At 41.0% G+C, this 14,912-nt stretch overlaps 1 long non-coding RNA gene across 1 annotated transcript; it reads right to left on the minus strand.

Annotated features, from left to right (window-relative positions):
- Positions 1–1,250: 1,250 nt before the first annotated feature.
- On the minus strand, positions 1,251–5,964 carry LOC106732020 (uncharacterized). Its single transcript, XR_001368264.3, has 3 exons — positions 5,821–5,964; positions 4,590–4,663; positions 1,251–2,433 (listed from the first exon to the last, which is right to left on the minus strand). It is a non-coding gene; the product is annotated as an uncharacterized LOC106732020 (long non-coding RNA).
- Between the last annotated feature and the right edge of the window lie 8,948 nt (positions 5,965–14,912).

Consider the following 14,912-nt stretch of genomic DNA (forward strand, 5'->3'; position numbering starts at 1 on the left):
CTGTCATCTACAGTAAATAAGCACTGGACAGGGATGAATCATACACTTGGCTTCCAGAGATATTTGCTGGGTGCAGAAGAAAGATGAGGCTAAGGAATCTTGGGTTCCATTCCAGGAGGAAAGTTGCTCTCATGGGAACAAACTGTTCTGACAATTTTTCCCAAGTTTGACCCCTTTTGTCCTACCCTCTCCAATCTGTCTCTGTTCTACTCCTGCCTCTACCCGCTCCCAGCTCATTATCAAGTCTCACCTACCCAGTTTCCATTCCTGAGGCTTTTCTCCCCAGTCCCAGTCCCCTTGCTTAAGCAGACCAAATCTGCACACTAAGATCCCAGTATCTTCTCAGTCCCAATCTCCTTGTTGAACCAATCCCAGTTCCTTTTCCCCGTTATCCTCAGTTTCCTTATCCAGTTCTCTCTTCCAGGTCTTTGTGCAATCTGTCTCTCCCCCTCTATTTCATATAATTCCCAGCCTGAAGAGGACTTCCAGCTCCAACATTTTAAGCATAAAGAGTTACAGACTGACAGTTATAAGCAATTGAAATGAGGATATTGTAAGAGGAAGGACTGGGCAACCTTAAATACATGCAGCACAGCTAGCTGCACTCTAATGAATGATAAGAATAAGTCATAGTTTAATTGTTTTCACTAAAAGCTAGTGCAAACAACAAGTCAATGAAACTTCACAGCTAAGTCTGCAAATATCCAGAACTCAGAAAATTCAGATTTATGGCTCTTATCCTAACTGTAACTGGACCACCACATCTATTTTCTAAAAAAAATAGGTTGTATAGGCCTTACAGTTATTAAAAACATGAAACGATCTACACTCAGGAGTGAAACTGCTTAAGATGTTGAAGACACAATTGCTATGAGCCATATTTCATGAACAGATCCACAACTGAAATTTCTGTCTTTCAGGACTCTCTTCCTGTTCTTTTCGCTTTGTGTCCCTGAACCTACTGAACAGCCATTACAGATTGGAAAGACTCACATTGTTTTGAGGAAACAAGACCTTTTCTTTGCTAGATACAATGAATTTGCCATGTTGCATCAGAAAATTGGCCCTCTTAGTCCCAGACCCTGTGTCAGAATCAGTTAAGTTCCCTCCAATTCCTTTCCAGGCAAAATATCTAAGCAATTACTGCAAATACACAGGTAAGCATATAGCCAATTTCACTCTGCCATATAATGGCTATACATTCAGTATCACCCAACTAATGTGTGCTTCACAGGATCAAATAAGTTCTTATAAACCCAAAGAATTTTCCATACAAATGTTTACTTAAAAAAAAATTTGAGAAGAGAAATGCAGCAAAGATAGGCTATATAAAGAAAGAATGAAAACTTATAAAACACTTGGTTTCTATAATTTTTAGCATGTCTTTAAAGTTTCTTGACAACTGGTTGGACAATGTCATGGTTTAGTGTATCATAAAATAATAAAATGGCAAAGCAAAAGAAACTTCAGTGTTTGTATTTATGAGAACTATTTATGAATATACTTCAAATTAATATTTCAGCATAATGAACTTTCAGACAAAGTTGCCATCATGAATACTCCTAGTAAATTAAACAAAATGGTAAAGAGGAAAGAAAGCTAATGGCTACTATAAACAATTAAGCTCTGCATCCATTTAAATATACATATGAATGAATAAATACTTAAAAAGAAACAGTGATCTGACCAGAATCTAACTTGCACATATTTTATAATGAGGCAAAGTATAATTCAGGAGCCAAACCTTCCCCAAAATAGGGTTCAAACACAAATTCCCATCTTTCCAAATCTGAGCATCTTTTGATTACTCCTATTAGACTGATTTGAGTTCTGGGACAATGTTTTCAAATGTGGGTGCTCCCAGTTTGGACCCAAGTTTTGAGAACTGTGGTCCTTATTCCTCACATGAATTTGAGGTACTGCTCTGGAGTTTCAGTTCTGGTTCGCTCTCCTTTCAACCCACATACACAAATAAACGAAGACAGCACCATTTCTCTTTGTGAAAACAGGAAGAGTGGTTTTAAAAGACAAACACCAGCATTGCTATAGTTTCTTTCAGAGATTATCAAGTGCCATTTATACATTATTGAAAAACCAAACAACTTTTGTACAGAAATGCAAATATTTTAAGGTTAACAAAATAACTCTGTGAAATCCAGTACAGCACACAGTAAAAAGCTTGTCAGTTGCAATTCTGTCTTCATTGCTCAGCAGAGGGGCTTTCCATTTTGTACATTCTTAGCACACTGCCTCCCCAGATTTACTCCTCTCAGAAGTGCTTCACTGAAGTCATCCAGTCCTATTAAGGTAGTGAGAGGGGAGAGGAACCCATAGAGGGCACCCAAGATTATGCTTAAGGGCCAACCTAAAAACACCAGCACAATGAGCCAAAATATTCCCCACATTACACAGTTGCAATCTGCCATCTTGAACCTAGTGAGAGTTAGAAAATAGGGATTAATTTAGACAGATTCTGTTAACAGATATATTTATACACATTTTTCTCTAAGAAAAAAAATCCTATTCAGAAAAAAAAAAGGTTGTTTCTGCAAAACAAATCTAACTCGTATATTTTACAAAACAATCCAAGGCAATACAGTTCTCAAGTCTCTGGGTAAAACAAAAAGCAGTATTAGAACCACAGTCTCCCAGCCCAGAAATGTGACTCCAGATAAAGATCACAATGAAGATTAGTAAGGCAGGAAGCCCATATGATGGAAATAGTATAAAGTAACCCAGGTTTTATGCACAGGCCCTTTGAGGGTGCACATAACGTCTCAGGGCACCAATGGGTAATGCTAAATGAGATCAGTTCCTTCTGCTTACTGACTGGCTTGCGAGATACAGTATGTACACAATTAAAACCAACTCTGCTCAGTCTCAGTACCTGAGGGACCCTTTCTTTCCCTGCCACTTCCTCTGGGAACCCAACAATGGGCATATGTGATTTCTTTGACAACACAACAGACCAACAGGCCAGAGCCACCCTCCCAACTGAAACTTAAGATATGTTGTGAGCTGTCAGGGCCCTTTATTTTTGTCTTGTTATTTCTTCCAGTAGACTGGGAAAACATTAAGAATTTACATCTTACAATCTTACACAACCCCAAATGCATCTTGATGCTACACTGGTGCTCCAGTTGCTATTTGGTGGTGATTGTCACTTTTATGTTCCTATGGGATACATAAAGGATTCCTCATAAAAGTTCTCTCTCCCCCCAAAAGATTTTCTTCGAACCGTGTTTGTGTTATACTTTAATTCAAATATGTTAAAATGTGGAAATGCACAGACAGAGCACCCAGATGACTTAACTCTGCGCTGTGGTGGCACCATGAGGAGAAAAGAAAAAAAAGAATGCATCTTTCAAAATCTAATCTAATTTGGGATCACAAACATTAAAATACCTTAATCATAATCACATGCTTTTGGAAAGTGTCATTACAGGATAGAGTTAAGGATTTTGGAGTGCCTTAACTGTTCAAGTTTGTACTTTAACACATTTGGATTGAAGTTTAATTTTTAATTTCCTACATTTAAAATGCAAGCTTTTGGGACAATTACAATGTAATTTATTTTTACCCCAAATTTCTGATGTATTTTCAATATTAATTCCATGTTCACATAGTCCATATTGAGGGGAATTAGCATTAAAGCTGGTGAAAGAATTTTCAGATTAATTTTTAAGTGGAAAATGTAGTTGTGCCAAAATCAAAATGCTTTATTGGAATGTGTTGATTTGAACAAAACTTTCAGCAGACAAATGTCAAAATGAATTATTTTGACTTTCTTGTTTCATTTCAATATGGTTGAAATGTCTAGCTTTGATAACGTAAAAGTGTTTGAGTTTTTTTACTATCTCTTTGATGCATTTCATTTTGATGTTTAGATAATAACATTTTGATATAACATATTTCAGATTTTATATTAAATTTCAACTCTAAATGAAATGCTTTAAAGTTATATTTTTAAGAAATTTTCCGAGACAAATTTTGAAATTTCAACATTTTCTTCTGATTCAAAACAAAAACAAAATGTCAAAAGCTAGTATTTCTTGTGGAATGGCAATGTGGTTTTTTCATGCAGATATATTTATTATTTGTAACACAGTAGCAGCTACAGACTTACCATGAGATGACAGTCACATTGTGTTGAACTGTAAAAACACTGAATAAGAGAGAGTCTCTGTCCCGGGAATATATAAAAGGCATAGAACAATAAAGGTCTTGACCAAGCTCATATCAATAAAGGTGGAGCCAAGAGATCAACTAAAATCTCTTGTTTCCCAGTCCAGTGCACTAACCAGAAAACTGTCCTTCCTATCATGAATTACACAAATTTCATGAGGAATCCTTATTCATGTACATAATCCCATTGGGTTGGGACTACACACATGAAGATTTGGGCCTTCAAGCAGTAAATTCCATGGGGTAGAGATGTACTATTTTGTAATTATCTCTAAATATTAATTGCCCACACCGATGGCACTATATAAATAATCATTTTAAAGTGTGAAATCCATGCATCAATAAAGTAATATCACTTGTCATATATGAATTATAATACAAAATATATTTTTAAAAATTGCTACCTTTAACCAGAATTTCAAATTGTCACCTTACTCCAAAAAAAACTGAAGACTGGACCAAGCTCCACCTAAGGAATCTAAAACAACAGAATCAGGATAGTGTTGAAAGAGTTAATGAACAAAATAAACTGACTATGTCTGGAATACTGCATTCTGTTCTGCATTGCATTCAGCCCTGGGCACCTCAGCAACAGAAAAAATGTAGGTTGTTTGGAAACAGTTCAATTAATACTAACAAAAATGGCTATGGTGCTGGGATTATTGACTTAATGAGGAAAAGTTAAAAGAACTGCTTGGTTTTCAGAAGATTAAACAAACTGTGATTAACCACTTCATATATTTATTAATGGGTAACACCAAGGATAGAGAGAATTGACTTAGAATTGCAAAATGGTAGAATAATTAGCCATCATGAACTGACACTGTCCTTTTTAATGAAGTATCATTGTAGATAGATACTACAATATTACTGATTTAAATTGTTTTTTCTAAGTGAGATGCTATGGTAATAGGCATTGTTAAAAAGACAACAAACAACAAAGCACAGTAGAATCTCAGAGACACAAACACCATGCTTATAAACTGACCAGTCAACTCACACACTTCATTTGGAAGTGGAAATACACAATCAGGCAGCAAAAAAGAGGGCAAATACAGTACATACTGTACATTAAACAAACTAAACAAACTACAAAAAAGGGAAAGAAGCATGTTTCTGCTGCATAGTAAAGTTTCAAAGCTGTATTAGGTCAATATTCAGCTGTAAACTTTAAAAAGAGCAATAGTAATGTAAAAACCTCTATTTCCCAGGTGTTCATAATTGTGAGGTTCCACTGCAGGTAATAAATGATGGGATGAAATCAGAAAAATTTAGGATGGCTACCAGAATAAACTTCTTGACAGTTAGATGAGTCAGGATGGGCAACAATGTCCCAAGAGACATTCTGTTGCTCAAGACATTTAAAGCACAACTATAACATGGTGTGTACGATAGGTTATTATCCTGTCCTGATAACAACTACTGGGCAAGAGTCTATAGGCCCTTTTTTAGTTCTAATTTCTAGGATTCTGTGGTTAAATTAGTAAGAAACAAATACACCAACATATTTATCATATAAGTAGCTGGGATGTATAAGAGGGCACTGTTTTCCTAACTTAATTTATATTGCCCTTTGTCACAGAAAGGTTAAGTATTTTGTTTGACTACGAGTAACATAGCAGTAGAAAAACTTACCTTTAAAACGTATATATTTCTGTGGTCTTTTAAATGACCAGACGTACTCTTCTAGGCATTCGCTGAAGCACAAGAAAATAAGCAAGTCGAATAACACCAGGAGCTTAACAAAAAGCCTTTGTCCTCCCTTATGCAACTTGCTGACATCATCTAACAGAAGTGTATCAAAACATTAACACACCCACAGTAACCAATGTGACATCACAAACAGGCCACTGTTTCTAGTGGGCAACAGAGAGCAGATGAGCTTAAACAACAGTATAAACAGGAGGGAAAATATTTGCCACTGGTCATTTAAGAACTGCACACACGGTCCATGCTCACACATCCTTGTGATTTGTTGCCCTACCTCTTCTGCCCTTGCCCCTTCTTTTGGGTCCCTGTCATTCACAGACCCCATCTTGGGGATGTCAGAGCTGTGTACCTACCCCAGCCCTGCATAAGCACCAAGCTAAAGAACCTCTCCCTACCACCCTTCAGGAGAGGATCAGGAATGGCAGCTGCAGGGCATGGCAGAGGGGGCTCCAGTCAGATGCACATAATCACCAGAGTGGCAAGCGTCCCTGGCTCCATGTGGATGTGGGGCTGCCTCAGCAGGCGCCAAAGAACCTGTCTTACCCTATGGAGAGAGGACCCAGACCCTCTGCTTCCCTGAGGGAGTAGGTAAGAGGGGTGGGCCCAGCTGTGGACAACTAGTAATTCACTGTTGCCAATTCAGAGTCAGCTGGGATGGAAATGTAAGCAGAAAACCCCCAGCTTTTAATCTTTCATGTCTTCTTCCACACCCACCCTGGCAGGGCTTGGTTCATCTGGCAGCTTGTGCAGACCCTTCCAACTGCCACCCTGTGGCAGTTATTCTTCAAATATGCCCATATCTAGGGTGAAAGAAATCCATAAAAACAGTTCGGTAAATAAACAGAGGGGCTGCGTCCGGACTGGCAAGTTTTTTTCGCCAGCTGTCTACACTGGCAGCTTGAATTTCCTCAAGAATGCTGACGATCTCATGTAAGATTGTCAGTGTTCTTGCGGAAATACTATGCTTCTCCCGTTTGGGCAAAAGCCCTCTTGTGCAAATGCTTTTGCACAAGAGGGCCAGTGTAGACAACGCGGTATTGTTTTGCACAAAAAATCCCCGATGGCGAAAATGGCGATCAGGGCTTTCTTGTGCAAAACCGCGTCTAGATTGGCACGGATGCTTTTCCGTAAAAAGTGCTTTTGCGGAAAAGTGTCCGTGCCAATCTAGATGCTCTTTTCTGCAAATGCTTTTAACGGAAAAACTTTTCCGTTAAAAGCATTTGTGGAAAATCATGCCAGTCTAGACGTAGTCAGGCACTGTAACTAAAGGAGGCAACAGTAATAAAAGAACAATTCAAATAAAATATGAATAAGTTATCATAATGGCTGAGTGGGGGGAGAGAGGGAATGTAGAAGAAAGGCAAAAAGAGGGAAATAAACTTAAATACATTAACACCCGAAGGGGTCCTAAGGCAGATAGAAGCCAGTTCAACTCCAGCTGCCCTCACTTATCACTCAAAATTTGTGTGACACAAATATTGAGGGAGTGATAAATAATGAAGAAAACAGATCACTGACAGAGAGTGATATGGATCTCTTGGTAAGTTGGGCACAAGCAAATAGTATGCATTTTAACACAGCTAAATGTAAACGAATACATCTAAGAACAAAGAAGGTAGGTCATACTTACAAGATGGAGGACTCTACCCTGGGAATCAATGACTCTGAAAAAGATTTAGGGATCATGGTGGATAATCAGCTGAATATGAGAGCTAATAAGATCCTGGGACATAACCAGAGAAATTATTTCACCTTTATGCTTGACGCTGGTGTGACCAGTTCAAGAAAGATGTTGATAAATTGGAAAGGGTTGAGTGATGACCAACAAGAGTACTCACAGGATTAAAAAACATGTCTTCTGGTGATAAATTCAAGGATCTCAATTTATTTAGTGTAACAAACAGGTTAGAGGGTGATTTGATCACTCACCAACAAATAGCTGTTAATGGGTTCTTCGGTGTAGCAGAAAAACATATAATATGTTCCAATAGTTGAAAATCAAAGTTAGACAAATTTAGATTGGAAATAAGTCATAACATTTTAATACTGAGGGTATTTAACTAAGAATAATTTACCAACAGTTGTGGTGGGTTCATCATCACTAGCAATTTTTTACATCAAGGTTGTTTTAGGACATGCTCTGATTCAAAAGGAATCATTTCAGGGAAGTTCTTTGGTCTGTGTAATACAGGAGGTCAGATTGGATTATCACAATGGTCCCTTCTGTCCTTGGAATCTAACATTCTATGTAGGCTAGACAGAAACTCCATTATGCAGCTAGTACTTCCCTGTGTATGGGGGAGTTGTGTAAAGCCTGCTATGCCAGCCAGAGATTCCCCTAGAAAAGGGAAAATTCCAGCTGCCTTTTTATAGCAGCGATACGTCTCTCATGCCACAGAGCCATGAAAGGGGATCTGCTCAGAACTGAGAATCTGACCTACAGTTCTCAGTAATGATTCTGGCAGCAGCATTTCAGTTCAATAAACAGTCTCTTATACAGTCTCTAAACTTCAGGGAGAGGGGAAAAGGGGAAAAAAATCCATGGGGAACTCAATATGGAGTTTAATAAATATATGGATGGGATTGTAGGTTATAGCAGAAAACAGGGTTAAGGTCCAGAAGGCATCGGTTTGCTTGTATGTCTTGTGTTCCTATGAGATAGGCAGGGTCCTTTGTCAGGTCCTCTAGGTATTTATTATCACAACTGAGATCCAGAAAAGTTTTGCTTCATTGTGATGGACAGTCCTGGCAGTAGTAGTGCCCAAGGGAAACTACTATAGCATGGAGAAGACAAGTGATGGAAGCAATGTAAAACTGGAGAGGGGTACTTCAAGGCCCCAATAGAATGTTGTTGTGGTTGTATCAGTTGTACCATCCACTTGAAACATTTCCAAATTCCTCTGATACATTTCAGATTTTTGGGAATGATGACATCTCTGGATCTGCTGGCAATGCTCCTCTTAATGCAACCTAATATGCCATTAGCCTTCTTGGCTACAAGGGCACACTGTTGACTCATATCTAGCTTCTCATCCACTGTAACCCCCAGGTCCTTTTCTGCAGAACTACTACTTAACCGGTTGGTCCCCAGCTTGTAACTATGCTTGGGATTCTTCCGTCCCAAGTGCAGGACTTTACACTTGTCCTAGTTGAACCTCATCAGATTTCTTGTGGCCCAATCCTCCAATTTGTCTAAGTCATTCTGTACCCTATCTCTGCCCTTAAGCGTATCTACCTCTCCCCACAGCTTAGCGTCATCCACAAACTTGCTGAGGGTGCAATCCATCCCCTCATCCAGATCATTAATAAAGATATTGAACAAAACCGGTCCTAGAACCGAACCTTGGGGCACTCCGCTAGAAACCGACCGCCATCCTGACATCGAGCCATTGATCACTACCCGCTGGGTCCAGCATGAGGAATGAGATGTCATCATTCCCCTTTATTCAGCTTTGGTGAGGCCGCATCTGGAGTATTGTGTCCAGTTCTGGGCCCCCCACTACAAAAAGGATGTGGACGCATTGGAGAGGGTCCAGCGGAGGGCAACCAAAATGATTAGGGGACTGGAGCATATGACTTATGAGGAGAGGCTGAGGGACTTGGGTCTGTTTAGTCTGCAGAAGCGAAGAGTGAGGGGGGATTTGATTGGAACCTCCCTTCAGGAAGTTGAAGGCTGCTAAGAGGATGGAGAGAGGCTGTTCTCAGTAGTGACAGATGGCAGAACAAGGAGCAACGGTCTCAAGTTGTGGTGGGAGAGGTCCAGGTTGGATATTAGGAAAAACTATTTCACTAGGAGGGTGGTGAAACACTGGAATGGGTTACCTAGGGAAGTAGTGGAGTCTCCATCCCTAGAGGTGTTTAAGTCTCAGCTTGACAGAGCCCTGGCCGGGTTGATTTAGTTGGAATTGGTCCTGCCTAGAGCAGGGGGCTGGACTTGATGACCTTCTGAGGTCTCTTCCAGTTCTATGATTCTATGATTCTACTTTTGTTTACTTGTTTCTTTTGTTAGGAGAAGACACATATGACAGCATTTCTGTAGCTGCCAAGGGACTTTCATTGTATACCTTTGTTGTCAATACTTATTTCTTAACCAAATAAAGTTCAATTGAATTTGGTTTGCTACTTTGGATTTGCTTACAACAAATAAATGCTATTTGTCAAGATTCCAGCAGGTAGCCCTCTCCTATTGATCATACTTCTTAGACTTACTCTAATGAACTATTTCCTATATTATATTATGTAATAGTTTGATTACAACTGTGATTAATTGTGACTTTTTATATATTTAACTTGTTTTGCATTAATTCCTTGAGTTCACTTTGATTGACAGCCCTCCTTTAAAGCACTTAAATTGGCATTGTAGTGGTCAATTGTGGAAGAACTTTGTACGTGATAGTTTAGGGGTGGTGAGACCTGCATTCTTTCCCCTCTTTTCCTTTTCCCTATATCAGATGAGCCAGAAGCAAGTCTTTGGGAACATACGCCACGTAAGATAAGCATTGTTGCCAGTATAGCAAGAACAAGTAAAGATAAGGGTAAAGCACAAGAACACAAACAATTCTGTTTACTCTAATGTACTGATCATGTAAACAGGGCCAAAGGACAAAAAGATCCAAATCAGAACCAGATCGATAACTAACAGCTAAGCACTAATGAGTAAGCCCTGAAAATTTCCAAACTGCCAAACAGGGCAGGAAAACTGTATTTAAGGTTGCCTCAGAGTCTAGCAAATCGGACCTCACCGATGGGCTTTGAGTACCGGTGCCTCGAAAGCTGAGAACCTCCCACTTCGTCTGCAGCCTACCCAGAGTCCCAGGCTTGCAGGAAGGGACGTAAGATATGCCACTACTTTGTTATATTGTTCTTCCATTTATGGGGCACAGCTGTTAGCTGTCAAGAAATAAACTACTTGTATTTGACAGATACCTGTGTGGCATCCTTTGTACTTTGGGAAACCAGTGTCGGACTTGAGACATATTCTTGCCGACTACAGCATGCCCGTGAATTTTGCAATAATGGTGGAGAACCAGCAGTTCTGGGTTTAGAGTCATCTCCTCTCTCCCTGTGATGCACTGGAGTTGTGGTCTGAGATGCTCTCTCCTCCTATAGTTTTCTCCTCTTCCACTCTGGAGTCCCTGAGCTTTGGCTCACTCCTCCATGCCACTGCTCATCTCACCCAGGCCATACATAGCATATGTATTTATAAGACATACCTTTTTTACTGCAAACATATTTAAACAGGTATAATTGCACTACAGAAGTAGTTGCTTGTATCTTTATATCCTTTGTAATTCCCTCTCATGACTTTCCTAAAACATGTAAAGGCACCAATTCAGAGCAAGTCCACCAAAACAAATCCAGTTTGGAATTTGCAGGACATGCCTCCTTCAAAGATGAGGAAAAAGAAAAAATTGCAGCATTAGGAAATTAGAACTTTAATTGAAAGACTCCTAGGATACTGAGGCCTCAGCTTTCCAGAATGACCCCAAAACAGCTTTTTCCAAATGTTAAGACTGTCTCGTAACAGTGTTCTTCAAGATGTGTTGTTCATGTACTTTCCAATCAGCTGTGCACAAGCATCGGATGTTTGTCCCCTAACAGCACCCATCAAGGTCACTTGTAGAGCCCCCTAGAGTGGCACCGCTATGGCTGCCTTTATATACTGCCACCCTGAGCCCTCCCTCAGTTCCTGCTGGCCAGCTCCTCCGACAGAGGGAAGAAGGATGGGCATTGGAATGAACATAAACAACATCTCTCAAAGAAACCAATTCTGAGAAACATGTAACTGTCTTTTCTTCTTTGAGAGCTTTGTTCACATAGATTCCAATAAGGCAACTCCCAGACAGCTACACCTCAGAGGTGGGTTCAGAGTTAGGAATCACTGACTGGCATATGACTCTGCCAATTGCTGTCTCCGCTCTATCTAGTTTGCTGTTCGATGGCATAATGAGCAGTGAACATGTGCACCAAAAACCAGGTTGCAGCCCTACAGATTTCCTGAACTGAGACCTGGGCTAAAAGCGTGGTGGAAGAAGCCTGCGCTTTGGCAGAGAGAGCCGTGACTGCAGGCAGTGGGATTTTAGCCAACTCATAACAGGTTCAGATACAATCCAATATTTAGGAAGAAATGTGCTGTGATGAGACCAGGAGGCCCTTCATCCAGTCCGTTATTGCTACAAAAAGCTGGGTAGATTTCCTAAGTGACCTTGTGAGCTCAATTTAGAAAGCCAGAGCTCTGTGCACATCAAGAGTGTGCAACACTTGTTGTCAAGCATTTGTGTGTGGTTTGGGGTTAAAAAGAGTGGGAACAAAATCTCCTGCCCCTGGTGAAACTGTGTGACCCCCTTAGGTAAGAAGGCAGGATATGGTCTTAGTTGTACCTTATCTCAAGGCCCATGAGCTTAGTAAGAACCAAGATAAAGTCCCATAGGGGTATAGGCAGAGGGGAATAAGGGAAGAGAGGCTGTCCAAACCTTTACGGAAACAGGCCACCATGAGATAACAAACAATGCTCCAAGTGGCCCGGGGGAAAGGCTAAAATAGCCACAATGTGGACTTTAATGAAGATGGTGCTAATCCCTGGGTTTGTAATTGAAAGAGTTATTCCAATATGAGAGGCACTGTGCTTGCAGCAGGGGATATGTCTCTGCTGACACCAGATTGTCTCTTCCATTTAGCAAGGCTATGAGCCAATGCCTGCACAGCCATGCTGGAGCCAGAGGATCATGTTGTCCCAACCCTGCAGTAAGGAGGAAAGTGTGTGTAGTCAGTAAGACAAATGACAAGTCCAGGCTTATCACTTAATCATGTAAATGACTACACACTAACATCCCTACTTACAGACTCAAGGGCAACCAGGAAGTCTAGAGTCTTTGCTCAGAAGACACCGCTTTGGCTTAGAATGGCAGGTCTTGTAAAGCCTGCTGGACCTCCAGTGGGAACTCAGAAGCCTGCAGACATGGTGGTGGTTCTTCACTAAAAGGATATAAACTATTTTACTGCTCCCAGGGAGCTGGGAGAGAGAAAGAGGGTGTCTTACCTGCCCAAGTTCTGCTCACCCTGGGGCAGCAGCTGGCCAGGGCCCTAGCCAGACTAGGGGCACTGCCCTGGGAGAAGCTCTGGGGAGTAGCAGGACTGGCCCTACTGGAAATCCCCCCCCCTCATGGCTGCAGCCCAGGTTCCAAGGGGAAGAATGGGCAGGGCTGGTGGCAGCACCCCCTTACTCCAGAGTCTCTGTGAGCAGCATATGCAGGTCACTTCCTGCTGTCCGGCCTGAGCTGGGGATCATTTCCCCCAGCTCCTGCTCCTGGGTCCTAGCGCAACACCCACCACACTGCAGCCCCTGCTGGGCCCCAACTCCCAGAGCCCCTACCTGCTGCTGCTGTGTCTTAGTGTGACACCCGCCGTGCTGCAGTGTGCCATGGCCTGGCAGCCAGTGGTCCATGGCCCAGCGGTTGGGAACCACTGATCTAGGAAGCTTACTTCAGACTTTAATTCTGGTGTTACAACCTGTCTCCCCATAAGTAATGGGTATAAACACAGAGTATATAATTTATTTCATACAATAATAGAGAGCCATTAGCATCCTCTTCCTAATTTTGCATCAGTAATATCTTACTTGATTCAGCTCAGAATTTTATAGTAGGGCACTGTATACGGGACTGAGAGAGAAGTCAGCAGCAGCAGCTGTCCTCGATGCCGCCTCTCATTACATAGTTCAGGCTGACAGAACGCCAGTGGGTGAACATTGTGGGAGTAGGGAGCACTTTAGGACAGGGCCCACCCCTGAAGTCTGAGCTGTGTGTGGTGTGCAGGCGAAAGATTAGGATCTAGTGCTTTAGAAGCCTCTGTGCTCAGTGGAGATTAAATCAGTTTGCAAATGAGAACATACACTAACAGAATCTGAATTATGTTTGGATCATTTGGTACCTACGAGTGAGTCTAAGGAGATCAGGAGGAGGGGTAATCAGGCTAAAGGCACCACATCAGTCTATGACTTCACTTCTAAACAGGAGGGGAGAAGGCACAGCACAGGTTATTTTAATTTTAGCCTTGTACTTCCTTCAGGTTACACTGGCTCAGTGATTTCTGTGACAGGACATGGCAGTTTTCAAAATGTGAACTGAAGCAGCATGGTAGATACAAAGAGCTCAGTCATCAACTGAGCCAAGTTTACACACACAGCAGCTGGGAAAAGACATTTTTCTTTCCTCTGATCCTGAACTGATCACCTCACAACTACTAAATTACAATGGCTGGAGCAGTCCCAGTGAGTTTTCTGTTTTGACTAAAGATCAGGCGGAATACGATGTGCCCCACCCACTCTAAATTTCCCTTGTTACATGCTGAAATGCCATGGTGAGGAGAGCATTATACAAATTTAGATAGATGCACATCACACTCATGCTTGTCAGTAGGATTATCATGCTAAGGAATGTCTTTAACAGTCACCACAAGGCATGCATGTAATGTTCTCCTTTAAGGTAACACACCAAGACAACTGAACTGAGAAAACTGAAAGTCAATCTTTTTTGCAAGGGTGCTAGGCATAGGCATATTCTCTTCATTTATAAACAATTGCAGAATCATAAAAGATAGTAATAATTTCTGTCATACATCCTTGCTGACCAGAGCCATTCTCTTTTAAATACAAAACTGTGGTTACAAAAAAAATATTTTAAAAATAACTTACAAATGAGACTGGAGCCAGAGCCTCAAAAGATATGTAGGTACCTACATTGTATTGATTCCAGTGGGAACAAAGCACCTGACTACTGCTGAGAATCTGGACCTCAGACACTTGAATGGGCTCACTAAAAATTGTTGCCATGCAAAATGAACAAACTTTTACTACTTAGTAGGGTCTTTGTCTCAATCAGGCCCTTCCTTTCCTCAGGGTAGTTCTTCACTAAAAGGGTATAAATACTTCAGCCAATATCAGGATTTACAGTTATTTTTATATTTTGTCCCAGCTCACACACCCTTACATATATTGAATAAAAACATTGCCCAGACAA

The sequence above is a fragment of the Pelodiscus sinensis genome, chromosome 4, assembly GCF_049634645.1.
Source record: "Pelodiscus sinensis isolate JC-2024 chromosome 4, ASM4963464v1, whole genome shotgun sequence".
Lineage (NCBI taxonomy): Eukaryota > Metazoa > Chordata > Testudines > Trionychidae > Pelodiscus > Pelodiscus sinensis.